The sequence below is a fragment of the Falco naumanni genome, chromosome 1 (assembly GCF_017639655.2).
Source record: "Falco naumanni isolate bFalNau1 chromosome 1, bFalNau1.pat, whole genome shotgun sequence".
NCBI lineage: Eukaryota > Metazoa > Chordata > Aves > Falconiformes > Falconidae > Falco > Falco naumanni.
The window spans coordinates 93,580,679-93,606,689 of record NC_054054.1 but is presented as its reverse complement, the minus strand read 5'-3'; positions in this window follow the sequence as shown (position 1 = coordinate 93,606,689).

Sequence of the window (26,011 nt, the reverse complement as noted above, 5' to 3'; positions counted from 1 at the left end):
AGAAGATGCTAGGGGCTAAGCCTCTGTCCTCCTGTGCAGCCTGGGCTGGGGGGGGTAGGTGTGCGTGTGAGAGCAGGGTTGGGGGGCAGCATTTTTCCTTTTTGCTGTGGCAAACTGTTGGATCCCAAATTCTTCATTGTTGTGGTTGATAGTTCAGTGACTGGAAGTGACACTGTTTCCCTCATAGATGCAATAGCCCTTCCCTGGGGAATTGCATCCCCTTGCACAAGCAAAGAGCAAAGCTGCTGCTTGCCTTCCCCCAGGAGCCTGTTATCCTTCAAGACCTCCAGCATACAGGCAGAGCAAAGGCATTTAAGAAGATAGGTGAGTACAGCCTCCCCTTTGAGCCCCCCAGGCCAGGCTAAGCAGCAGAGCTTGAACCCCCGGCAGGGGGGTTGTGGCATGAGCTGGTCTCCTTCATCCTCCATCCCATTTGCAAACTTGCATTGCTTTTAAAGACCTGCCTCCTGTTCTTCAGCCAAGTGTGAAACCATCTAGTGTTCTGCTGCAGCTGTCTCCACAAACTGCAGCCCCTGTGGCTGTGTCTTTTTAGCCTGGGGTGGGAAGGGAGTAGGATTCCTCCAGTTACACTCGTGCAGAAGTAGCTGTGGGAGGGATGCTGTGAACCAGGTTTCCAATTAGGTGCAGCACGGTGGCACCTGTCTGGATGTGACATGATAATGCACCTGCTAAACATTATAAGAAGCTTCAGAGATTCAATGTGACACATGCGAAGTAATAGCTGGAGTTTAGTCAACACTCCATCAGTTAAAAGTCTATATTTCCAATTATCTGTGGACAGTTTGCCTTCAAGGATAATTGGCTTCCTGCAGCTTTCTAGAACAGATGTCAGGGAGCTCCTTCTCTTCTGCAGAGGAAAACCTGGAATGGTTTACAGCATGTGATGCTGTGGAGGTGTCAATATCAGAGGCAAGGCAGGATTTAGGGAACAGTTGAGTGCTGTCCTGGTGCAGGGCTTCGCAGAGGCACCAGCCTCGAAAATCTGAGGGGTGTTGTTTACCCCAACCTGCTCATCAACCATTGGGCTCGGAAGCCTACACAGTGAAGGAGACTTGTGGCAATGTCCCTGTCTCAGGACACGGCCAGGAGACAGGCAAAGAAGGGTTTGGTCATGGCAGGGCTGCAGTTGTCCCCTTGGCACAAGGTGGCTTGGAGCAGCATCCTGGCAGGATGACTGCCCTGTCTCCCTTCCCGATGCTGCCCGTGGAGGGCAGGAAGAAGAGGATATTTGAAAATGGGTATTTGAGGAACTGCACGTAACACCTCCTGGGCACGTGCCTGGGGCAGTCTTTAAGCCACCAGGCAGACACACATGGCGTGGCAGAGCCTGCCGACTGCTCCCCGGCTCTGGGATGCTCTCCCTGACATCCAGCAGGCTGTCAAACCCGCACGGACAGGCTGCACGGTCCATGCAGAAGAACTGATAGATAAAGCAGGAAATCACAGGGGAGGGAGGATTGCAGAAAATGCCCAAACTCTAGTAAGAAACTGAAGGTTAAGAACGTTCCTTGTAAAATTCAAATATCTAAGTGGAAAACTGAGGGTTTATTACAAAATACTGTTGCTGCGCCTTATGGGAATTGTAATTTCACCACTCTGTGCTCTTGGTCTCCTCTGTTGACAAGATTTGTTGACTATTCTGCAGCTTCTGGGAGCCACTGGACCTCTCCAAACTGTGTTGATCAACCGATGTCTGACACAGTGGCCTCTGTGAGTGCTGAGAGATGTAAACTCGCTGCAAACTGCGTGCCCAAAAAAGCCCCGAGGAGAGGGAGGGCTGGAGGCACCCCAGGAAGGCTCCTGTGCAGTGCTTCAGCTCTGTTTCTGAACCAAAAATTTGGGATTCAGTCCCTGGACTTTGTTTTAAAGATGAAAATCTGTGGCTTCCAAGGAAAAATGGTACTTTCCTGGTGGAAAAATTCATAGCCCAACCTTTTCTTTTACCCCTTTGGAAATAAGTTGTGGGGTTTTGTTGTTTTTTTCTCCTAACCCACAAAGCTATTTGCACAGCGATGTTTGAGACCATTCCTCCAGCACAGCTGGAAAAAGGCCATTTAGATATGTGGGCTTCCCTAAAGCTCTTGGGAAGGGTGTCACGCTGCTGGGAAGGAGGGCACTGCAAAATACACCAGGGGTGCTGTTGCAGTGCTGGGTGGCAGCGCAGGCTCTTGAGATGCGATGGAAGGATCCGGCTGCTGTGGCCATGGGGAAGGGTGACAAGAAGTGCACAGGGTACAAGAAGGAGCCCCAGGCTGGGCACATCCACAGGGTGCTGGAGCAGGTCTGTGCTCCATGGGCCTTTCTTCCAAGGAATTACACACGCATTTGTGAACAATCTCTTTGTAAACCCTGCCCTCGAGGTGTCGGGTTTTGGCACAGTGTATATTTGACTGTCTCTGAGGAGCTCTAGGCTGCAGCTCAGCTGCAGTTACATGGGGAATGAGGGAAGGCTGCGGTGCCTCAGGGCATGAAGGCAACCACTAAATATACCAGTTCTTAGTGATGCTTCCCATAAAAGGGGATGTGAGATAATTACCTGAGCCACAGCGAACAGCATCACACCTAAGCAAGCAAAGGGGAGGCCAGGACATGTGTGAAGGCCTTTGGCACAAGCTGGCCCCCAGCTGGCTCTCGACCTGCTGTTATGTCTGAGGCTTGGTGCCTGGAATTGGGAGATGTTGATCTGTATAGCAGCTTCATGGTCTTCCTTTGCAGTCTGAGCAGGATCTCTGCTGTCCCCTGGCTTCATCAGCACTGTCCCTTTTCTGACTGCTGCTGGACTGCTAATGAGAAAGTAATTGGATCTATGCCAGCAAGATGGTAATGACCAGGGACCATGGGCTGCATGCTCCCAAAAGGAGGAGCAACAGGAGGGCAGCACTCTGGTCTCCGGCTGTGGTCCACAGTAAACCACAGACCATCGTTATATGCTATATGTGTGTGCTGGTTTTGGCTGGGGTGGAATTAATTTTCTTCATACTAGCTGGTTTGGGCTGTTTTGGATTTGTACTGGAAACAGTGTTGGTAGCACAGGGATGCTTTAGTGCCTGCTGAGCAGCCCCTGCCCAGAGCCAAGGGCTTTCCTGCTCCCCCCACCTCACCAGCGAGCGGGCTGGGGGTGCACAAGGAGCTGGGGGGGACACGGCCGGGACGGCTGACCCCACTGACCTGGGGGATATCCCAGGCCATACGATGCCACGCTCAGCATACAAAGTGTGGGGGAGAGGGAAGCAGGAGGGATGTTGGAGTGATGGCGTTTGCCTTCCCACGTCGGGGTTACGCGTGCTGGAGCCCCGCTGCCCTGGGGGTGGCTGAGCCCCTGCCTGCCCCTGGGGAGCGGTGAATGAATTCCTTGCTCTGCTTTGCCTGCCTGTGCGGCTTTTGCTTTACCCGTTAAACTGTCTTTAGCTCAACCCACGAGTTTCTCACGTTTACCCTCCGACCCTCTCCTCCATCCCACTGTGGGGGGAGGGAGCGAGCGGCTGCGTGGGGCTGAGCTGCCGGCCGGGGTTAAACCACGGCACTGTGACTCCCTTCTGACTGTCCAAATCACAATGCTTTGTCCCTGTTCCCCACCTGGGTGCTTAGCCTGGTGAGTGGGAACAGCCCCTTGCTGGTGACGGCACTGAAGAGCTGCAGGGCTCCCTCCAGGCACATTCTCCCCCAGCACACATCTGTGCTGGGCTGTGGCATCTTTGCCCTGAATTTTACCTTTTTTTTGGGTGTTTCCTCCTTCAACAACTGCATAGTGGTAGTGACCTGACTGCAAAGAGCAGGCAGCCTATTGAGGAGGATCTGTTTGCAGATTATTCACAACTGATTTTTGCTTCCATCTGCCCAGCTCTACCATCTGGGATCATCTTTGTTCCTACAATATACCAGCGAAGTTCCTGGGCCTGGCTTTCACTCCAATTCATCAACAGCAATAACGCGATCATTACATAGCATCTCGCTTACTCAGGCGTTTTGGCTTACCAGCACGGTGATACCACGTGTTATTACCCTATAAACCTTCCTGTGCAGATAGATGTGCGATGACTGGATTAAGTGTCCCCAGCCTGCCTCCCACGTGCTCTGCCCATAGCAATTCCATCCTCTCCATCCTGTGGCAATTCCAGGTTTTGCTCTGCTGTGTTAGAACAGTGGTGTGGAATTGAATGTCTTTTCTCTCTCTGCAAAGGGGCTCATGCAGGAAAAGGCTTTCTGTTCCCATCCTTTGCCTGTTTTTGCACCAGGAGAGTAACGTTTAGCCAAGTGATGCGCCCTTAGCTGTGTAATGAAGCTGCCTCTTTTATGTGGTCACGTGTTTCGATAAACCCAGGTGTTTCCATCAGAAACCTGTAAAATATTATTGACGTGTAACATGGTGCAGCACAGCTTGATAAATTAAGAAAAACCCCAAAACCAAAACGAGGGGGAAACACTCTGGGGCTGGATTTTCCTGTTTGCAGCATGAGAGACCAAGCTGAGCTTTCGCTATCAAATATGGGAAATCTTTATTTCTGATGCCAGGACTGCAAAGGCTCAGCTTGCCTGCGAATTGCAAGTTTTTCTGTGGGCAGGAGTTATGGACATAACTGATACTTCCCAGAGCCATGGCTCCTAATAAAGGAAAACAGTAACTCTGGTGGAACTGGAATGAAGCACTTTGGTTCAATATGTGGGCGCTTTTTCAACCATTTCCTTGCTGTTCCTGTTCTCCAGGTCCTGTCCCACAGCTCTATGTGGGAAGAGCAAGCAGTGCCATCCTGGCTCTGTCTCCCAAGGGCTGAGGGCTATGCACAAGCGTCCCCCATGGGAGTACAGCTCTGTTTTGCAGGGGGCTTCAGCGTTTAGAAATCCAGGCTCTCTTGAACCATGGGTATCACAAGAACACTTTGAAACTCTTCATGGGGCTGTGTCTGCGTGGGATTTGTCTCCCTGGGCTCTTTGGTGCAGGCACGGAGCTGGGCATCTGGTCTCCACTGACATGTAGCAGTCATTTGCCCAGGGACAGCTTCTGCCAACCTCCTTCCCAGGATGAGAAGACATTTTTGGCTTTAGTGCAGATGTGTACGTGGTGGACAGCTAGCGCAACAGCACTCATCTTCAATGCCAGTAAGTTCAGTGGTGCTCAGCCCAGAGACAGAGAGGGTGTGGAAGGAGAACTTTGGCCTCACAGCCCAGACCTGGGGTATTTTATGGCTCTGCCCCAGCCTGGTTGTTCTCCCCAGGTATCGCCCCTTCCTGCAAAAACAATCTTCCTTTGGGTCACTTTTCCACAGGCTCTTGAGCTCATCATGTACCACTGTCCTCAGAAGACACTTTGCTGAACAATTGGTGGAGATATGCTCTGGAGAAGAAGTGATGGTCTTCCCTGCTCTGATGGTCAGCTGGAGGCACCTGTAACATGAGCTTTCATGCCACTGCCTTCTACCACTTAGAGCACATTCAGAATTCAAAACGGGTAATAGAAAAGAATGAAAGAATTTTTTCCAACCACACTGAAGAGATTTTGATCAAACCAGCTCCTCTCCCTGGAGTACCATGCTATCAAGGAGTTATGGTGGCAGGCTGGCAAAGGTTCTGTTTGTTCCAGGCTACTGGGAGAGGAGGAAAAGACAATGGGCAGCATCTCTCCAACCATCCTTTCCTAAACTCCTGGCCTTTGCAGGTGATTCACACCCATGAGTGAGCCACCAGTGTCCTCTGCCATAGCAAGCCACGTTCTGCAAAGATATGGTGGACATGGAGAGCATCTCTGTTTAGCTGAGGATCGAAGATGCCGTTGCTCCCAGGAAAACATTGCAGCACTCCACAGGAAAAAGGTACGACCCCTGGGGACAATGCAACCAAGCTGCATCCAGCTTTATGCAAATTTATTTATTTAGGCTTCATCAGTGCTGTTTCTAATTCCTAAAGTCCTTGCATCCAGGACTTCATGGGGTTGTGCTAACGTAACTAGAAGATTGTTTCTGGAGTACGTAGCTGTCTAGGGCTAAAAAGATTTTTTTCAGAAGTGAAAATAAAAGACTTAGCCAAATTGCTAATATTTGTACTGACCTACAGAGAAAAGCAGCGCCATTCCCCAAGTCTAATTATGCTTGGAAAAGGCCAGGTTTTATTCATTTTTCCCAAATCTGATGGATATTGACTTAAATGTTTCTACTGGCAGGATATAAAATAAAAACAACTCCGATGCTAATTGCTATTTGGTCAATCAAAATGCTGTGATTTTAGAAAATAAAATTTAGAAATTAACTCAGATTGCTTCATAGTACTTTGGAGTGCTAAAGAGGGCCTCTGGTAAATGGGGAGCAAATTATACTCAAAGCTTAGTGTAGGATGGGCTTGGAAATACCAGTGCAATACAGAGCCCTGACAATGGCCCCTTTCTTCACAGGGCTGGGAGAAGTGGCTCATTAGGCATTTACAGATTAACTGCAGTCATCACCACTGCTAGCATACAGTGTCACCACCTGGGGACTGTTAGCTCTCCTTCGGAAAATGCATATTTATTTTTCGTCCAGTTTAGTAAGCAGTGCCACTAACCTCAGGGTTAGTTAGATTTCCTGGGCTGATAGTCTCTGATGCCCAAACACACACGAGCTGCTGAAGTCCAATAAAAATACTTTTCAGGGCAAGGATCCATCCACAGTGTGTTCCTCTCCAGAGCTGGGCACACCATTAAGGTTTGGCATTTCTTGGGCCAATAAAGCTGTAATTTTGGGTTGAACAGAATATTTCACTGGGAAGTGCCAGGGAATGTTTAATTTGTGTTGTACTGAGGCACTTCTTAAACATTTTTTTTTTTAAGAAAACAACTTAAAAACAAAAGGATAGAGCTGCAGGAAAAAACTACTGTGCAGAAAAACTGTAAAATTTTAGATCGTGGGGGCATTTTAAAAACTTCATCTTTTGACTGTGGCAATTTGACAGCTCTGCAAACTGTTTACATTGATGGTTTACACATATATTTTCTGGGGGAAAAAATTGTCTTCAGCCAAAATAACTAACTGATCTGTAGCTGCGTTACAGATGGATCTGGTATTGCTAATGCTGTGTGATTCTCCTATTTTCAGTGGCATGTGCTTTTGTCACACTTTGATAGATTGAGCTGATGTTTCCCATGCCAACCATCTTCCTCTAGATGAGTATTTGTATGTTTGTTTTGAAAGTTTCATAAAAAACCCAGTTCAGCTGTTCTTGAAAATAGGGCCAGGGAAAGAAAAAAGAATTCCTTTCCATGCTACTCTTTTTAAGAAAGTCCCGCAGTACCTGGGTATTGGGGATAATCTAATTTTGCTGACCCTGTGGAAACTCAGTTTGCTTTAGCCTAGTTGGAAATTCTGGAAAAATCTCATTCTAAGGAAACTGAGCAGGAGCTGGTTGGTGTTCGCCCTGAAAACGCCCTGAAAAATCCCATTTGCGCAAAGCCCGCTCTGTTCCTTCCTGCTTTCTTCATGTGATGCTGTGGGGTCAGATGTGCCCTTGGCTTGTCCCTTGTCAGCACCAGCCTCGCTGGCTCCTGCAGGGCTCTGCCTGGCCCTGGCTGGTGGCTCAGCCCCACATCTGCAATGCTAGAGCCAAAGCCTTGCTGGAGGTGAACTGATGCTGCATCTCATTTCTCTTTCCTGTCCCTTGTTGCCATCGCAGTTGTCCCTTCCGGATATATCTCCCTGCCCTCTGTTGCAATGCCTGGGCTAGTCCTGAGTGACCAAGGCAACTGGTAGCCTTGGCCAACTTGCCCAGTGCATGTTTTTTAACCCTCCTCAAGCATGGCTCACCAGGGAACTTTCTGGGATAACCGTGTAGTTGAGCTCAATTGGAGCCTACAGGGCTGATGGATCCCTCATCTCCACACTGCAGCCTGCAGAGGTTCCTGGAGCAGATGATTTATCCTGGTTTCCCTTGGGATATCCCTGCTACATGGATGAGAGGGTGCAGGCAGGCAGGTTTGGTTCCTGGCCAGCTGGATATGAAAGCATGCAGCTGCTGGTCCTCCCCGGACTGGACTCAGGGCTCCAGCACCTGTGTGGCTTGCTGGCTTGCCTCTTCCTATCATCAACACTCCCAGGGCACTGCTTTGGGGAGGCTGTTCTATATCTGCACAGCACAAAAGCACAGGGAGGGAAGGCAGCACCATGGGTTCTGCTGCAGCTCTGATATCAAGTCTCAGCTAGGACTTCTGCCCCAGCTTGTCCCAGCCTGGCTGTGGAAGTCAAGAGCTGACAGACTGCTCCCACGTGGTGCTGGCTGTGGAAGTTGAGGTATCCTCATGCCCAAGAACAGGCTGCTGGGCGCTGGAGGCGTCCTCCTCCTGACAATGAAGCGAAGCATGAAGCTGGTCCTGTTGCATCCTCCCAGGCAGGAGCTGCTCTCTGCCTCCCTGGTCCCAGTGAGAGCAGAGTCAGCAGCCATCGCGTCCGTGCTGATGCAGCGTGACTGCAGCCACATTCCTGCCAGGCCAGCGGTGGGCAGGGAGCCTCCGACCTCCACCGGGGCAAGCAGCAAGCACAGAGCTGCAGAAGCTGCTGGGCTGCTGCATCCCTTTAGAGAGAGGGCAGGCTCTCCAAGCTTCACCTGGATGGTAGTTATCTCTGACACAAAGGAAACCTTGGGAGGGGGACAAAATCCAGGAGCAGCAACTATTAACGCTAGGGAGGGAGACTGCAAATGTTGCCAAAGAACCAACTTTCATACAGCTTTAACACGGAGGGAAATGTGGAGAGCCGTGCTGTTCTACATATTCAAGAGAACAAAATGGCCTGAAACATAGTGCTACATTTTTAAAAATGCTTGTCTTAAAATTAATACAGCAATGAATTAATCATTAGAGTTGTGTCTTCCTTGGAAACACTTTCTTTGAAGCCTCCTTCCTATATAACAAACAGTTTGAATCCTAGATTAACCACAAAACTCAGCCCTGGCCTTCAGCTATGCAAGTGCAGTGGCACATCCAGAATATAACGTTTCTGTATGTTTATGAGTATAAACATTTAGTACAGATCTATACGAGACAGGCAATACGTAAACCCCCTGGGACTATGGAGCACTTGAGCTCTGTGTGAGAGAAAGATGTGGTCAATTTATTTACCTTAGACAGCAACAGACCTCTGAAAATGTGAAGTCCTTGTCATTTGAGGAGCTCCAATAGGGTTTCTTCACCATCTGCCCTAAACCACCGCAAGCTCCGCAGTGTCTAGAAGGAACACGTGCAGATTTGTTTCTTGCCAGGAATACACCAGGAAAAAAGTTTATTTAATGCAGAGAAGATGAAACTTTGCCTTATCCATCACTGCTGTTCAGAGCAAAATAAAGGCGCCAATTGATTTTGTGTTAGCAGGTAATTAATTGTTGTGCAAAGCCTGGTTTAGAGTTTAAAGGCCACATAACTATAGCTAGGACCTCTGGCTGTGTCAGCAGCATCTGGCAGCTGAGAAATGTGAGGAAAGGAGCAGTTTGCCCTGAGCAGCTAGTCTGTGCATTCCAAAAATAGGTAGAATTCTCAATAAGATGATGAAGGATGGAGTGAGAACTGAAGAGGTATTAGAGCATGTAGCAATACGACCTGTAGGACTAATTCTCTGCCATGCCAGTGCTCAGTGCCAGGCTGGTCCTGATTTACATCAGCAAACTGAGAGGAGAATTGTAACCAGTCATCCCAGCAGGACCAAGAGCCAGCCTTCCTGTGGGCAACATTTGCTGGTCTTTGGTGACCCCAGGACCATGATGCTGGCTTGCACCCACGGTCTGCCCAGGGCAGGCATCGCAGCAGAGATCCGAGCATGGATTCTCTGCAGGCTGCTCTTGACTGACCTCTTCATCTGAGTTGCCTGTGCGTGTTCAGCGGAGCACTCCCTCGGTTCGTGCCCCGTAAGAAAGGCTGGCAGGACTAAGCAGTGCGCTCCTCAGGCTCAGCAGCGCTGAGTAATGAGGGGGCAGGCACGAGACAATGTCTTTTTGAGATGCACGATTCCCTTCCCTAGGATGCTTGCTTTTCCTCAGCAGCCTGCTCTGGGCCATGGTGTGACCAAGAGCATGTTTCTACTTGCCCAGAAGATGGAAGGGGAAAGGGACAGACCAGGCAGGAAGGTAAGAGAACTAGTGAGCCACTACTTGACGTTTAAAGGGATGTAGGGAAGCTGGGGCTGAGTTTGTAATGAAGCAAAGGATACCCAATGTCATGGACCTTTTGTGAAGAACAGCTTACGGTTAAATGTCAGAAACTTATAGGCAATTAAAATGTTGCTTGTTTGACTTACAAGGACAGGCTGAAATTTATGACATTTCTAAACACTGCAGTGAATCTGTTAAAAGTTACATTATAACCTGAAAGAGCAAACAAAAGATGAGATGATCTTTAGGTGCAATCTCCTTCATCCTACTCTAGTAGGATTAGTGTCTTTCAAATTAGCGCAGCTTTTGGCCTCAAAGTATAAATAAGACTTTACTGAGTTGTCTCTTTTCCATCTCCACCTCACGTCTCATTACCATCCCAGCCATCCAAAGTACTGTCGTGCTGCTGCAGCTGGGAAGGTTGGTTTGATATGCAGGAGTCCTTATCCTATTGCACGTTCATGGGTAGGGCTCACTTGTGCAATTAGTCCGGATGGAGTGCTGATTTCAATGTGCTTTTAGAAAACAGAAATCAAAACAATCATGTGCTGTCATTCTGGGTTTCGATGAGAGGTTTCTCGCAGTCACATGTTGGCCGGCTTTGGTTTCTAACCACCCGAGTGAGTTACTTCATAAGCTGCAGCACTGCTGGAGGGGCCGTCACATTACAGGGGAGGTATAAAACTGACCATCTGCGAAGCTTTGCTCTAAATACCAGAGTCTGTCATAAAACATTCTGCCTGATTAAAGCCCCCAGGAGCCTCAGCTGGAGAAGCCCTCCCCCACCTTTCCCCCATTTTATAAGGTGCTTGAAGTTAAATGGCACCCGGTTCCACCCCGGAGCATCCGCACCTTGGCAGTACGTGGGCTGTGGTACTTACAGAGCTCAGGTACTTCAGCAGCCCTTTAAAGTGAAAGTGATGGAGGGTGTGTATAAGTGGGTGCTTCAGCCCGAGCAGTGTATTTTTCTGAACAGGGGTAGTTCTGTCAGGCAACAGGCATATCTGTCAATAACGTTGTGGACTCATAAGGCTGTTCAGGAAATTAATTCAAATATTGGCTGGCTCTGGAATGGGACTTTGGGTGTTAAGTGTTGAACCAAGAAGAGCAAAGTGAGGAGGGCGCAAACATCTGCAGGGGGAATGATAAGCTACATTCCCTTTTTTTCTATGAAGACAGTGCATTTTGGAGTAGGGATGTTCAAAGCAACAACATGTCATGGACAATTTACCCTACATGTGCCCTAGGGTCTGGCTTGGAAAGCTATCTCAGCAAATCTCCCCTGGTGTGCTAATGGCTCTACTACTGGTAACAATGTAATGTACTATTGATTATTTATCCATCGTTAATAGACTTACATATTCCCAGATGAATACACGGGTGTAACTGCAGGCGGGAGCGTCTGATGTTTGACTGAATGCAAGGGTTGCTGCAGACCCACGATCCAGAGCCTAAAGGGTGATAAGGAACGCTTTCCAGGCAGATTTGTGAACCGGGGAAATGCATTTAACCAGGGTTGAACTTGGAAGAGGGAGGTGTGTGTGTGTGTGTGTGTGTGTGTGTGCGTGTGCGTGTGTGTGTCCTAAAAAAGGCTGTAGCCTTTTCACTGACACTGACAAGGGTCCATAGGCTCTGGGATCCTGTTATGGCAACTGTCTACTGTCACACATGTTTATAGTCTTTGTGCTGTAAAGGCACAGGAGGAGGATTTACATAGGCAATGCTGTCTGAGAAAGGGGATGCTATTTCTGGGGACAGAAAGAGTACTTGTAACTTGCAGGCCCTCTCCTTCAGCATTTCACTAGGCTCATCATCCTCAGGGTTCAGTCCAGCCTCTAATAATCACCACGTGTGCTCAAGGTCTGGATATTTTACAAAAGAAAACCAATTTTTTCATTGCTTGCTCTTTGACCTTCATGTTCCCGCACCCCAAACTCACCTTTTCCAGCCTTTCTTTGCAATTCTGAGGTTGGAAAACCTGCTTTGATCCTGCAAGATGGCATCCTCTAACAGCCAGTTTGCCTCTGAGCCCTTTCAGAAGGGCACATGACACAGGACAAGTCCCCCCTCCCAGGCAGGGACCTGGCAGTGAGGGCAGAGCAACCAGCAGTCTGTGGCACAAAGGGAACTTCTGCAAGCAGGGTGGGTCACAGCGAGCCTGGGGGTTTCTCTGTGTCCCTCTGGCTGCCAAACATACCCTCTGGCTATCCAGCCAAGTGTGCTGGCCAGACATCTCATTACCGGGATAGTTGTCACCAAGGTGTATGACAATCCAGCTGCCTGCCCTGGCCTGTACACAGGTGCTATTTCAACCAATTCTTTTAGTTAATTTAGTAAATTTTAGTAAAATGCAATGAGAAATGTACATTGAGTCAGCACTAACAGGGCTGGAAATCTCCCCCAGTGCAGCCCTACAGAAGAAGGACAGGTTCCTGAGAAGCTCCTAGTGAGGACTAGGTACTTATGAGGGTCTGGCCAGGGGCACAGTTTCTTCTCCAGCATGGGAGAGCCTTGGATATAGCTGCCAGAGACTCGGGCTCGGCCATAACCCTTTCCCTGCTGTTCAGATGCAACTGTTCCTGAGCAGCTCTTGCTGAAGGATCTGCATTTGTCTGAGAAGCCCATCAAAATGCAGCAGGTAGGCTTTCCTGTGAAAGTATATCACCTGGCAGGCTAGGATACATGAAAAGGTTGTACTGTGCTGTAAACACAAAACTACATTTGTTCAGAGGCAACAAACTCTGTATTTCATCACTTTGTCACTGCAACTCTGCAGAAGGTTTATTGCAGAATGATCAACACGGGGGTGGGATATTCACTCTCCGAGGAGTGGTCTGTGTGTATAATAAGTCACATTCCCAGGGCTGAGAAGGATTACAAGTGGTGGTAATGCAAGGCACTCTCCAAGGAGAAGATGACAGGGAGACGGAGCACAGGGTGACATTGCCAGCTTCCCCTTTGATTTTGTTGCCAATCACTTTGCTGGGAAGATCATGCTGCAAGCGCTGCTCTGTCTGGGGAGTGTCATTTGCCCAAGGCTGCCAGCATCAGGATGTCCCCTCCATCCCTAGGCTGCTTTGGTGGACAGAGAAACTCTGGGTGCTGGCAGGGCATCCCTTAGGCTGGAGTCTCAGAGTTATAAATTCCCATTTACTCTCCCCCGTGCTCTGCCACCCATCCTCTCCTTTTGTGCGCTGCTCCCTAAAGACTCACTGGTGATTCCCTTGGCTCTTCCTGGAGGCTGAAGGAGCTCCATCTTAGGGCAAGTCTAGGGCCTCTGCATTTTTGGGGTCTTTTATGCCATGCCCTGGTGACTCTGTGTGGGCTGGCACTGTTTCTTTCACAGGCACCTACAGAGCAAAAGAAGTTGTGCCACAGCAATCGCAGGCATCAGTGGGTACTTTGGGCAGCTGTATCTCTGAATGCTGCTGCTCTCATGAGACAAGGTAGGACACGACCCCCCATTGCTCTGCTGAGTCCCAAGGACAGCTGCCACCATCCCAGCTGAGGAGCAGGTCAGATTGCCCACTGATTACATCAATCTGCGTGAGTTAGGACTGATATCCTGAAATGGGTGCCACCAGCAGAAAGGTCTTGAAGAGAGACCAGCTCCTGAAAGGCCACCAGTGGGCTGCATGGTCAGCGGGAGCGATTGTCCAGTGGGGTCAGCGGAGTGCTGCCTTCTGAAACGGGGGCTGCAGCAGGAAAGCAACGGGAAAAGGTGAGCCACTGGGTCAGGAACGGCCTTTGGTTTAGGGAGCTGGGATGTCCTGCCAGGTGACTCAGCAGTGCAGAAAGGAACGATGCAAAATCCTCAGAAACCCTGGCTGCCAGCTTCAGGGGGTCTGCAGGTTGCTGCTCTGGCTATGAAGGGAGAGTGCCTACCAAACTTGATTTAAAGGAGTGAGGACAGTTGTGAAATACCAGGCTTAGGGTGACCTATGTGCTAATAATCCCAGCTCCCTTATCTGTATGTATTGTTTCCTACTCTTAAATGTCACAGCCACAGACCATTTGTCCCACAGATTTCTACCTCGGTCAGTCTGTTGCTTGGATGGTGCTAAAGAAGCAGCTCTGTAATACTTTACCTCCTTTGGTTGCCTCAGGCCCTTTTTTGCTGTAAACACTAGTGCTACCCTGCTCAGATTGTCCCCACAAGGTTTTCTGCAACAAACTTTGCATTGCAGAAGGTTTTATCCCCTTCTGCCAGGAGCACAGCATCACTGTCCCATGGGCACAGTGGCACTCTCCAGTCACCCTGGTCACCAGCTCCCCTTGGTTTTTCGATAAGAGACATGGAAGATCTCATCCTTCGTAAGCAGATCTTTCAGAAGGTTTTACCTGTCTAGCGTGCATGTCTCATTGACATGGGTGCAGATGCAAACGCCTGGCTGTTCTGCATGAAGCTGGTTGTGCAGAAAATGAAGGGTGCATGGTTTGAGACCACTTGATAGCATTTTACCGTAAGTCATTTGCAGAGAAGCAGATGTGATCCTATGGGAGGAGCAGGGACAGACCCATTTTTTCCAAACCTATGTTCAACATCAGTCACCAGAATTTGCAGATTCCTTCGCGACACAGCCCAGACTGACTCCCAGGCCAGTCCAGCCTGCTTCCTGGATAAGAAAGGTGTTTTGTGTAAAAAGCGATGAATAATCATATGATTAAAGTCAATCTCCTAAGAAGTATTCACAAGAGGCCTCACTGGTGATTATGCAGGCAATTTTGTTTTTAACTACTGATTGGCTTTGCAATTTCCTACTGAATGTGGGGTGGTGCGTGTGCCTGCGTGTGTGCATGGATGAGCAAGCGCGTCCACATGCATCTACATGCTCACGTGTCCACCGCCACGTACATGTGCAAATTCACTCCTTCATCAAGAAACAAAGTACACAATCAACAGTGCATTGATTATATGTAGATACGTTCAATCCTGTCTGTCTGAACACACGGAATCAGTTCTGAGGGCAAATCAGAAAACAGCGCAAATCTGTGAGTTTTCTGTTTGCCTTCATATTTCGTTGCCATTTCTCAGTTCTTTAGTATCTGATATATATTTGACCTTTGCAGCAGATCTCCAAGGAGCAAGCATGCATTACAGTGACACATTTGGGAGTGTGGACCTTGCTGTTGGAATAGTTGAATTGCAAAGGGTTTGTTAAATGTATCAAGAACAATTGATCAGGATCGTTTGGGGGGGAGTTTCTTTGGACTGATACAGAAGAAATAGATACAAAAAGAGGATCACCAACTGAAATCCATGAACTGGCCAGGTATCGAAGGAGCTTTCAAAGATTAAAAGGACAGCAAACACAATAGACACCTGTGTTCGTGCTGTCCCCTTGGGATGAGGGGGAGCATCCCACCAGGCAGCTGGCATGAACCTTTTGGGCTTTGCTGTTCTTTGGGAAGAAAACACTGTACTTTTGACCTCGAACCCCTCTAGAAACCAAGGGGGTGTCCACACTTGGTGAGGTCTCGTATTGCCATGAGGCCATGGAGACTGTATTGGAGATGTTTGCCCATGTATCTGGATTGCACACCAGCAATGCTAGTGCTGCTTGAAGCTCCTGCGAGGTGCCCTGTTGCATGCAGAGGTGACATCTAACAAAATATCTCTCATCTTCTTAGTCAGAGGGTTTTGATAGCTTATCCTTTCTGTTGATTGCATTGTTTTTTTCTTGCCCTGGCCATTAATTGCAGGTCTTCATTTTCAGCAGTGTTTAAAGACAAGTCGTGACCGGATCTGGATGCCTGCACCTTTCAATATTGTTTCCTTCTCTAGGCCATGCAATTTATGTCATTTCAAGAGTGCAAATACAATTTGGAAAATAAACTAAAACCAATTAAAACAAACCTTTATAATTCCTGTACATGTAATGGCCACAGGTACACATTTGTGTTATGTATTTTGAAACTGCGAGGGCTTACAACAGAGGCAGAGAAATGTTTGACTTCTGATTTCTGGAGAAGGACACACTGCAGAAGCAGATCAGTCTATCTCTGTCTTTTTGATTCATGAGCCAAAGAAATACATATTTCATCATTTGGGCTAAACTCATTGGGATGTTTGAGGAGAATCACAGAAATCTGGTTCAAACAACATAGCAAGCACATCCTAAATTATTTTTACTGCAGAAGCATTGTCTCCCATCCCTCCGTCTTAATTCAACTCCACTGTTAAATGCAGTGCCTTTTCCAGGAAAATGGACACTACTCTTCCTACCCAGGTCAGAAGTGGAAGGGAATTTGTAGGTGTAACACATCACAACCTGCCGTGGTCTGCAGTGTGTCAGAGCAGGAGGAGCTGGAAGAGATTTACGCCCCAGGCTGAGGCAGGAGGCTGCTGCTTTCTGCAGCCGGTCACACACGCAATCAAGCCCCAAAGTCTGCTCCACAGCAGGAGATTTCTGCTCTGGCAGGTGGTGAGGCTGGTACACGCCGCTGAGAGCTGCCTCCTGGGACCTGCAGGACTGACAGAGAAAGCTCCCTTTGCTGCAACAGGGTCCCAGACCTGGAAATTGCAGTATGGGACAGTATGTTTCCTGCAAGTGGGCTGCAAAGTGACTTCCAAGAAAAGCCAGGTATACCTGTTGCCTGGGGAGCTGCTGATGCTGCGTGTTCCTGAAAATCTGCGGCTCTGACACGTGAAGGCAACCTGCCAGGGAAGCTCAGGATTCACACATGAGTGGGGAGGGAAGGGCTTTATTCTGTCCACATTTACAGCTCAGAAATGCCAAGGCTTCGGCTGTCCTCTTCGCTGCTTTTATTGCTGGGAATTGTGAAAGGGGAAACTTATGCCTGAACAGATGGGGTAGGGTTTGTCCCATGCAGGGGTGTTCTCAAGTGCCAGTGACATTTTGCAGCTAAAAGGTATTTAAAAATGGCCTTACACAAAGCCCAGAGGGTTTTCCACAGGGGAAGGTCTGGCTTAGGAGTTCTTTGCTCCTTGTTGTATTTGCTTTGTCACAGATTCAAGGTGCTGTGGACTCGGAGGAGTTTGCCATTGCAAAACTCTTGATCTCTTGATGAAGCGTCTGGAGGCAACGAAGTCAGGCTTTGCACAGCTTGTTTTCTATCTGGCTCTATCCCCCAACTCAGATATTAATGCTAATAGATTAGGGAGAGATTGAGCTGGATCAGATAAATATATTAAATCATCATCTGCATACAGCATTAATACAAAGCTCTTTGAGCCCTTATAATGCTGGGGATATTTTCTTTTTTGGCATGTATTAGATGCCAAACATCCAGTTGCGAAATCAAATGACAAGAAAGTGATATGTTCTTTTATCACTTTTCTGTCCAGGGAAGTAACTGGATACGAGGCTTTTTGGGCTGCCTTCTCCCAGAAATCAATTAAAATAAAGCCAGTACCAGACCTACCTGGCAGCTGACATCAATGGCATCAAATTTGCATGGTTTGCTCTTTGTGATTTTCCTGGCTGAGTTTTTATCTCCAGAGCAAGGGAAGAGAACCAGAGGTTTGCAGTCTGGCATGCCTCGTGGAAAAGTAGGCAACTGATGTCTACTGCCCAAAGAAGGCTTAGCACATTAAAATTGCCTTTGCTGGGCAGCCTAAGTCTGTGACTTTTTAGGAGAAGTTTGTAATTGCAACTCTAGGGTGAGGACTTGGAAAAGATCAGTTTTCCTCAGCAGGAAGATATTTGTAGAGGAATGAAGGCAGTGGGTTAATTAAGTTTGATAATATGCAGCTGTGGCCTTGCTTCAAAGGCAGTGGGTTGATTGATATGGATGATGTGCAGCTGTAGCTTGTTCTGCTAAGTGGTTAAATACTGAAGGAGTATGGGAGAGGTGGTGTGATTTGGCTTCTGGAGGAAGGAGAAGCAGCATGGACAGTAGAATTTGACTGATGGTAAAGCCTTGTTGCAGCCTGCTAGCTTGCCTGTGCTGTGATAATTGGTGTCCTGTGTGATACAAACTGAGTTGGACTCTGATTAAAACAACTGGTACCTAATGTAGTTGAGACAAGTGGGAGAACTTGGATGCATAACAGACACTGGGAGAGGTGAGCTGTTGACAACTAATTGGTATGGGTGTATTGCAATATTTGTTGTCCATCTTAACTCAAACTGCTACTGGAAGAAGGCTTCTGGTTTATTGCAGAACATCAAGGGATCTGGGAGGATAGAGTTAGAGGTGGTGGTGGCTTCAGTGCCCAGACTAAGTTAGCTCTATTCTAGTCTATCTGTGGTTAATACCATTAGTCCTACTGGCACTAGTGTAAAACCTTGGGCTAGATAGATAAAATAACCCACAAATTACTCAGATGCTTCTTTTTCATTTACAATATCAGATGCCATCATTGCCACAGTTGGGTAGAAAGGCCTCATGACTGGATGTGTCTCTAGAAGGATGGGTGTGGCTTCCTCTCACATATGACAGAACCATTTTGGCACACTCTGAAAACAGATGAGGGACATGCAGTGATGGGTTATGACCTCTTACTGGGGAAAAAAAAATGCAGAAATCATAACATTAGGGGTTTATTGACACCTTTGCAATTCCTGAGCATGCTTCCAGTAAATGTTGCCATTCCCTTAGAGATGCTCATTGAGACAAAAAGAAAAAAAAACTCTGCAGTGAAAATAAGTCTTGGCAGAAGGGGAAAGAATCACATCGTCTGCCTCTAGGTGTCTGCCTTGTGTTTCTGACAACCAGGTTAGAGGGCTCTTCTGCTACTGAGGGTGGCCAGGTGAGCTTGGATAGAGCTGGCAGTGGAGAGGTGATGAGTCGCCCTGATGGACTGTGTGTGAGGGGGTGGCTCTGGGTGCCTGGGAGCAAGCACTGTGCTCTGGGGACCACCAGCACCTCGTGCACAAGGCAGGCACTGACCCTACTGCAACTGCATCCCCATGAACATCCATGGGCATTTCACTGTCTCACCTTGACCAAGGTTTTGCCTTCAGTTAGAGAAGCAAGCAGGAATGCCAAATGTTAAGAAAATTCCGCTGTATTCCAACACAGCTAAAAGCACGGGCAGCTGGATGAATGAGCAGAGGTGTAATACATGAGATATTAAACTGTGGGAAGCCAGCTTGGGGATGCAAACCCTGAGGTCTGCAAACATGTGGTGATACAGGGGCATATGCTGAAGGTCTGGTGGAGGGTGGCCACGCTAGGTCTCAGTCCTACTCATTGCCATCTTGCTGCTCCTGACAAGGCAGAAGCTGGTATGATCCAAGTGCTAGAGACACCTGTGTGTTTAAACCAGTCAGATTTGCTCTGGGCAGAGGCAGAACACTCAGTAGTCTTTTAGCAAGTGGGAGTTAATGATTTTTTTTTTCTCCTTTGCTTGGATTAACTGTCTTTCTCTGGCTGGAAGTGCAAATGAAGCTGTCTTTCTAAACCAGGCTAATTTGTGTTGAACTCTGTTGTCACAAGTCAATTATTTGCCATGCTGTGGAAATTGGGGGCAGCTTGTTTACGAGGCAGGACAGAGGGAATCGGCATGTCGGCTGTGTCAGGCAGCAGCCCAGTGCCCGGGAGAATGGTCCCTGCTCCCCGTCTGCAGTGTGCATCACTCCTGGGGGTCTTGCAGGGGCTGTGCCTGCCAGCACCCTCCCTGTGCTGCCCATCCTGCCGGACCCCACGGAGCTGGCAGCACCTCCTGCCTCGGGAGCTGAGGTCACCAAAGCCTGGGGCCTGGAAAAGGCGATGTAGGAATCTGCAGGGGCACTCCGGCACTGCCCTCGCAGGCTTCCCAGGCGCGGCTGCCAGGCAGGCAGGGAGACATGCTGTGACAGGCAGCGTTTACTGATGCTCAGCCTGCTTTATAGCTCTGCTGCATCCCCGTAAGGAGAAGGGGTGGGGATGTCCTTCCCTGAGTAGCTACTGAGGCTGCTCCTGCTGGAGAAGGTGCCCCAGGTTGCAGCAGGTGACAGAGAAAAGGGTCAGACTTTACTGCAGCTCGCACAGGGAGATAAAACCTGCCTAAAGGTCTACAAATGCCAAGAGACCGTTTGTGATAAGCCTTTTTTGCCTGTCCTTTGCCTTTCCTAAATGCTTTGCTGTTATTTTAAGTTAATTATTCTTTGTTTATTCTCATGGAAACAGGCAATATTTATTTGTATTTTTAGCTTAAAAGACTTCTAGTCTTTCCAGGGACCTCACTAGAGGAGATGGCCACAGCAGATGCACCGCAGAGCCTTGGTTAAGGTGGTGTCCTGTTCTATGGCCAAGTTACAGATAGTGTCAGGGCCATGTTTCAGCTGCAGTTTTCGAGACATTAAATCCATGGTTCAGGCATGGTGCTGAGGAAGAGTCTGCTCTGTTCACAGACAGTGCTGGGGGAGACCCGAGAGACTTGTGCATCCCCCCAGGAAACATAGGCCCACCTGGGTGTTGCTCTCCTGAGCCTGCTTTCTGCAGACCTGAGCCCTGACTGCCCCTGGACCTGCTCTGGGGCACAACGAATGGGCAAAATCCGGTAGAGGCCAATGAAGGTGCCACCCAAAGGGTTTGTTTTAATTCCCATGGGTCTGTCCAGCCTGCCGTTTGCAGTCCCTGTTATGCTTGCTGTCATTGCCTTCCACCACGGTAATGCCATGTCCAGGTTGGCTGTGAAATCTGCTGCTTACTGTTTGATGTTAGCACTGTCCTGGGAAAGAGCAGAGGCACCACTTGCACGGCACAACTGCTACTGCACCTTGTCTCTTCTGCCACTGAAGATGTCATTTAAGATGTTTGATGTCATACTTTTCTTTCCATTAACCTGACACTGGTGGGATTTGGAGAGTTGCAGTCAAGCAAACACGAAGGCTGCATATGTGATCAGTGCAACACTTGCCTTCACCCCAAATTGGATGGTTGCTTGGTGGTACAGTGATGTTTTTTTACCCGCTTTGCTGCTCAAACCTCAAAGCCAGACACATCCTCCCCTCCCCCTCTTCTTCCACACACCAATCACGCCAGCATTAGCTCCCTGGCATTCCTTTTCATTGCTAGTTTAACAAGGAAATCTCTCTGAGGGCTGCGGCAGCTGGAAAAGCATCTGCAAGAGTGATTTGCCGGGCTTCTGCTGGTAGCTTGGAGGCTGGACAAGCAGGTTTATTTGCCGGCTCATACCCTGAATTCCCAGGTTTTTCAGGCTATAGCAGGCACGCTGCTTCCACAAAGCCTGAATCTTTGATCAACAGCTGTGTCCAGCAAGAACGTGCTGCGAGAGCCTGACGAAGGCAGAGCTCGCTTTGCCTGTGCTGGGTGCACCGTACGTCCAAATGCCCCATCCAGGGATAAGTGCAGTGATCTCACCAGTTAGGGTCTCCAGAAGAGGTGACATGAGGGGATGAGGAAGCCAGAGCCTCGTTGGGATATGGCTGCCTTGGTTGGGATGGATTCTTGAGTGAGCAACTGCCTTTGAAGGACTCCTGAGCTCAGGTAACTGTTAGCACAGTGACCCCCCCCCAGTGCAGCAGCTCAGGTGCTCGTGAGAAAGCACCTTGTCCAGCGCCAGGGACAAGTGCATCTTGGTTTTGTACATCAGCTCGTTGTACATCTGCTCTGCAGAGAAAGCTGGAAGCCAAAACTATGTGGCTTAACTAGGCAATTAATCCTTCTCCTCTGCTCCCTGGCTGCAAGTGAGGGCAGAGGACACCTGTGAAAATGAAGTGAGGGCTGGTGAAAATGATTTACCTGAACCTCTTTGCAGAACTGCATTTGTTCAGCGTTGCCAGAGCTGTTTGTGTCCTGGGGAGGAGCATGACCAGCCTCTCCTCTGCATCAGGGACACAGTGCACTCTGAGCAGTGCCTTGGGCGGAGATTTTCTCACCCTGAAGGCCAGGATGGGTGCTTTGGGGGACAGATGAAGCACTGGGGTAGCTGTGCAATTCCTAAAATGAACCCAGTGGTTCTTGGCAAAAATGTCTTTGTTCTTGCCTGGAATATGGAAACCTTTGCAGAAAGTCAAGGCTGTTCAGCCATACCCTGCCACCTGCAGCCATGACCCACACTCCAAGCCACACTGGTTGCCAGTCCCTGCTTAGAGACAGTCCCTAACAGAGCATCTGCCTGCTCTGGCATAGTGATTGCCACCCCTGCTCTAGCCTTGTCTCCCTCCTTTCCCAGCCCAGACGTTGCAGCACTAGTCTCTGTTACACCTCTCCTGGCAGAACTTGTCTCAAAGACTTGTGTTTCACAAGCGGGGGAGCTGAGAGCCAGCTGCTGAGCAAAAGCAAACTCACGTGTGGAATCAGTGTGGCTGCTATTCCTGGACTGCTTCCCTGCTTCTGAGGAGGCCAGGTAGGGTAGGCAAAACTCCCAGCCCCTCACTGAGGGCTCTCAGCTCAGCTGTGTGCCCTGCAGAGCTGCCTGACTACACAGTACAGAAATACCTTTAACTGACATCCCCAGGGGAGTGAGAGAGGGGAGCTGTTCAGGTGGTTCAGTGGCATGGCAACCTGCATCCTCATTTAGCCATCAACGTTAATTGGTTGCAGGTCCTCTGGCCCTTCCAAAGGCCTTGGCACCCTGCTGCCATGAGCTGGCTGTCGAACTGGCTGTCTCTGGAATAAAACCAGCTGTAGTTCTGGAGCTTCAAACCAGGACCAGGAGGGTTCCCCATGCCTGGTCTTCCTCCACATCAAAGCATCTCCTTGGCAGGAGATGCTCAGGGACAGCCTGCAGGATTCCCTGCCCTTGGCCACACACAGAAAGCTGCCTGGGACTCACAGCCTGGAGCATCCTGGCTAGGAAAGGCTTCCACTAGGAACCACACATCTGCATGTGGTTCTGCTGCGAGGACAAGCTCCTTGGCAGCTCCATCCCACCACAGCTTTGGCTCTGCTGGTTCTGCCACTTCCCATGGAGGGGAATGAGCCAAGTCAGGGTCCAGCAGGACACAGGGAGTGAGGTCAGTCTGATGATAGCAAAAATGTGGCTGCACTGGCTGAGACTGGAGAAGCTGCTTCGGCTGCTCTTACACAAAAGCAGAAATTTTTAACGCCTGTGGTCTGGACGATGTCTTAACCTGCTCTGACAATTAGCATCTATTTAGGAATGGGAGCCTGATGAGTTGGAAAACATCCTCTTGCACAGGTCACAAGACAATCTTTCCCTTGAAAGGGGTAAGAGCGAGCTGGGGGATGGCGCTAAGAGCAGGTTTTGAGGAGGGCTTGGGCATGCCTGGCCCTTGCCTCTAAGGGCAGGCTGCTCTCAGCTTTTCTGTGAAGCAGATCTGCAGCGTCACACCGAAGAGCACTCAGTCATGCCTGGAGTGATTAGGCAATGGCAGCAACAGGCAGGCTGTACAGGGAGCAGAGGAATCCTCCAGAGAATACGTTCATATAGGTGGGAGCTTACGGTTAGGATGCTTTGAGAGGAGGTCATGAGGAAAACAGCTATCTCATGCCTACACGAGCAATTAGAGCAGAGGCTGCACTAACTTCACAGAAGGCTGTAGTTACTGCTAATCAAATTGAGCTGCATCAGCTTTCGCTGGAATAATTGCCCATGGGAATTCAGAGCATGTCCGAGTGTTCTGCTCATTAAGCGTGTGGGCTGCGGGCTGGCACCAGCCAGGCGTTGAGTATCTGCTTGTGCAGAGACTCCCCCATGCACAGCCAGCCTTCGCCTCCTGGGCTGTCCGCACTCTCTGGCTGCTGGGATCCTGGGCTCTGCCCCAGAAGTCTCCTTTCCATAGAAAGGTTGCTTTTCATGTGGATTTCAGTGGGACTGCAGGCATGCGTGGAGGGAGGCACGTGGTTGTGTGTTTCTGGATTCGGGTCACTGTGTGGCAGTGAGATCGTGCTTGTCACAGATGTGCCGCTGGTCTAGATGAGCAGTGAGGGTGTTGATCGGTGTGAAATCTGACATGGAGAGGGGCAGTTATGCAGCCGACGGCACAGATTTTTCTGTGAAACTGAGCAATGAGGACATCGACACTAGTAAGACTAATTGGCTGGATTGATTAGAAATAGGAAATAGGACAACTAGGAGATTTGTACTACTACACCATATAGTTTCCAGCCATCACCAGAAGAGCTGTGCGAGTGACAGGGTATGTTTGGTGCATGTTAAGTGTGTAAAGATCCTGTGGAGCCAACTCGCACACGCACGGTGCAATGCAGTGGAAAGGAAGGTGTATGCAGCGAGTGCCAACTCACAGCCCTTGGCCTCTTAACCACAGATCAGCTGGGCTTGCCAGGTTGTACCCTGAGCAGCAACCCAATACCTGGGTGGCAATTCTGTAATTGGGCTGAGTTTGTAGGTAATGAGGTGAAAAACCTCTGACTTGTGGGAGTTGCAGAGCCTGGAGGACCAAAAAAACCCGGCTCCTGGTCTTTCAGGAGCAGAATACTGTTTTTCTTCTTCCTCTGTCTGGATCCAGCTGATCATCTGTGGCGTGTTCTGCACAGTCTTCATTTTAAAGTAAGGATTTCTGAAAGTCTCTAAACCAGGCCCCAGTACAAAATAACTGTCCCTGGAGATCAACTCAGCCTCGTGATCTGGGTCTGCGCTTTGCCAAGTGGATCCCCATTTGCTTTCAGCCCAGCTGCCAGGCTTATTCTACAGCTATTTGCTCCGGGGAGCAGCTCCAGCACTGACTGCTAACAGCTCCATTTTGGCTATTGGTTTTGACTTTACTGGCAACTGGTAAATATGCAGGGCTCTTAACTTGTGCTCAGGTTCACATTTGCATCAAGGCAATTAATCAAGGCTTAGAGAGAATACCCTCACCAGTGAAAGGTGAACTGCTGCTGCTGGAGGGCATCTTTCCTCCAGATGGGAATTGCCTTTGAGCAAGTGGTGGTTTTCTGGGCTGTGTGATCTGCTTGGAAGGAGATGCTGGCTAATGAATGGAGCTCCTGATGGTGAGGGCACTAGCCTGAAAGCAGGAGGTCTGGCTTTGCCACTGAGGGACCTAGGACCCCATAAACCCCTCCAGTTCTCTATATCAACCCATCCCTCCTGGCTCTGTGCTCCCTGAGCATGAGTCTCTTTCATCAAGTCCATATTTATAATTCTGTGCAGAAGAAAACACAGTGCTGATTTGCATGGTGTGAGAATGCCCATGGACTCACAGCCTGTGGAAAAGTGTACACAATCTCAAACAGCTTTACTGGAGATCAGCAGCCCTGATCCCCCATTCCAGCTCCCCAGAAGGGACTTGTCCTTGTTCCCCACATAGGACAGAGACACCCCTCGGTGAGTGACCTCCTATGCCATGGCTGGAGAGGAGAAATGGGAAGACTTCTGAAAGCCTCTAGAAGTCCTCTGGCAGCCACAGTCTGGTGTCAAGCCAGGCTGGAGACCTTGACTGTAGGTGACTGCTGCCACAGCCCTTTCTGTAAGAAGCGATGTGCTGCTGGAAGCACATGGCATGCATGGAAGGTGACTCAGCTCCAGAAAAATCCCTCAGAGGAGGTGACTGGACACCCTCCTAGGGGATGTATTTTAGTCAGATGCAAGCCTTTGGGCTTGAGGCAGGGTGTCCTGTTATCTACTTTGTGCCACACAGGAGATCAGACCAGACGATTGAATGGTTCCTTCTTCTTCTACCATCAATGAATCAATAAAGGATGCAATTGAAGTATTTTTACAGAGGATGTACAATACTGGTTCTGTAGCAAGAGAATAGCTCAAAGGAACTTCCGAAATATGCTTCATGTTATCAAAAGCAAGTTTTGAATTAAAAGATGATTCAGGCTCTGGGAACTGTGTCAGTGTGGATGGCTCACCATCCTCACCCATTTGCAGCAAGCACTGCGGTGCAGTTTATTATGTGAAAGGCAGTTTCTCTGGAGCACCGGATCAGGCTCCTTCGTCTTGTTATCCAACTTGCTAGTCAGTCCCTGAATCACACAATGGCTCAGAGCTTCATCCGGTGGCTGACCGTGACTCACAGGCCTTGGAAAGGGCTAACATCTGCTG